Genomic DNA, 2,499 nt, shown 5'->3' with positions numbered 1-2,499 from the left:
CAGCAATAAACAATATTCTTCTATTCAAACATTAGTTATTTTCCTAAACCATAATAGCCACCTGCCATTGAAATTCTATTTCATTTACCTGAAAAAATAGGAACTCTATACATAATCAGTAGGGAAAATTTCAGAAACATATTATGTGGCTTTACATTTTCTCTAAGTTAATACATTTAGACTAATCAGTACATTAAGGAAATGAAGCGTTACTTTAGATTTGGGCATATGGCTCATATTATAGATTCCTATGAAACTGGACTTGTAGAATATATAACTTTGTATGAATTTTATCTCTAATAATATACTTCTTTTTACAGTGCAGATGTTCTCACATTATATATGAATATTATTGTATATGCTTGTTTATAGGACACTTACTTTTCCTCTATTGTCAATAGGAAATTGTTTAAATTGTTTCAATAGGAATCTTTAAGTATAATAAAGGTTCAATACATACAAAATATGCATAATATTTAAAAGGAATTTGAGAGGCAATGATTGATCTATACTCCTGAAAACTGTTAAGCCCTATCTCTTAATCAGAAATACTTATTGAGCAAATTTTCTTAATATTATTTGCGTTCATCCAAGAATTTCATTATAACATTTCAATGTCATAATTGACAAGAGATTACCCTCATAGACCACATAAGACTGGAGAATATGGAATACATTAAGCAATGTCAATATATATGGCATATATTATCTATAAATATATATGTACATGTTGGCTTTAGCATCTATAAAATGAAAAGCATATTTTCTGTGAATAAAACCCAGGGGTACTCTATAATTTTCTCAGCAAGGCTAAAGTTATTTTATTTATCAAAATAGTATGATACAAAAAACTAGTTAAAATTTACTTAATAGAGTATTATAACACAAAAAACCAATACACCACGTGCTTAATTGAATGCACCATCTGATGTGATGTTCAGTGAAACTAAATAAATACAATTGAAACATAGTTATAGTAATAATAAAAATTAATTAAAATCTACCTGACTTAAACATAGAAAAAGAAGTCAAATTCATTTAAATATTGGTAGATGTGAACATCTGAGCTTATAGTTTATGTATTTGAGTACTCTGGTTCAGGAAATAAGAAGTTGTTGTTGAAAGAACATAAAGTTGACAGACAGATGATATTTTACTAATATTTTTTGTTAGAAAGAACCTACCTTTGACTTAAAAACCCTAGATTAGTGAATATCATGTTTATGCTTCTCCCTTCCTTCCTCCTTCCTTTTTTTTTTTTTTTTTTTTTTTTTTTGGCATTTTTTCCACTTTATTGCATATTCCCACCATGATAACAACGCCTTTAATTTCAACTAAAACCATAAACTTCTTGAAAGGTTAGCAGCAAAGGAATGTTGGTGTTAGATAGAGGGAGAGGCAGGTGGGGGGGTCAGCGAATTGTCTTGATTGGGCTTTTGAAGTTGCTGTAGGCTTGGAGCTGCAGCCGGTAAGCCACTAGATGGCTCTCGAAACTGTGGAGCCTGGGCACAAAATGGTTGGCAGGTTGCTTAGGGCGCCAGCACTCCGAATGCACCATGAAAAGCATGTGAGGGAAACCTGTGCTGAAGTAAGTACCATCTGTGTGATGGTGCCTTGACGACTTGGGTGTGTACACGTCCACGCACTAGGGGCCGTAAAATTTCACCATAGCTTCACGTGGGATGTCCTAGAGGCCAAGGGGGAAGCATCAGCTGGTTCTCATATCACACTGGAGATCAGTAGTTAAAGGCTCCCTGCTGATACTTTTCCAATGTTTGGGCAATGCCTCAGTTGGTGAGGATGTAGCAGATGTGGATCAGCCCATGTCTGTTCAAGCAGGTCACTCTGGTTGTGGTTATCTTCCAGCTCTTCGTCCGGCTCCAGGTTCAAGATCGTGTCTAGAGCTTGTCGATAGTAAGGCTCCTTCTCGTTGAGTCCAGTAAGATTAATTTGTCATGGATGTAGTTTTCATCCACTCACAGAAGAATTCATTACCTCGGAGTACACAGAAGCAATAAGCTCAGGAAACCTCTTCAGAGCTACCCATCTTTTTTTTTCTATATAATTTATTTATATTACATCCATTTGTTATCCCCTCTTTTGTATCTTCCCGTTCCCCACCTCCCTCCCTCTTTCACCCTACTCCCCTCCCTAGACCACTGACAGAAAGGGACCTACTCATCTTTTCTTTGGCAGCCAGACTGGAACTGCGGCAGGGAAGAGGAGTTGTGCTTCTGAGGAATGGCAGAGACCGCTAAGGTGCAGGAAGCTTACCTGACAAGTTATGCCTCTTTCAATTGGAAGTGTCATTAAAAATGTGTAACATTGTTTTGGCTATTTATCTTCTTTGCATGATTATTTAGACTACGGAATACTATTTTTATCAAATACATATAGATATGTAGTTATTTCTCAAGTTGTTTTTTCTTATTTGTTTCTCATTTCACCTCCATGAGAATTTTGTCTTTTCTTATTTTGTCTTCTTATTGAAAAATCTTC

General features: G+C 35.3%; 1 pseudogene across 1 annotated transcript; it reads right to left on the bottom strand.

Annotated features, from left to right (window-relative positions):
- Positions 1-1,411: 1,411 nt before the first annotated feature.
- On the bottom strand, positions 1,412-2,047 carry LOC311609222 (casein kinase II subunit beta-like; annotated as a pseudogene). Its single transcript has one exon. The product of its transcript is annotated as a casein kinase II subunit beta-like (transcript).
- Between the last annotated feature and the right edge of the window lie 452 nt (positions 2,048-2,499).

This window comes from Acomys minous (genome assembly GCF_964271855.1).
Source record: "Acomys minous genome assembly, chromosome: 1".
Lineage (NCBI taxonomy): Eukaryota > Metazoa > Chordata > Mammalia > Rodentia > Muridae > Acomys > Acomys minous.
The sequence above is the reverse complement of the archived record's forward strand: the minus strand, read 5'-3'. Positions and strand labels throughout refer to the sequence as shown.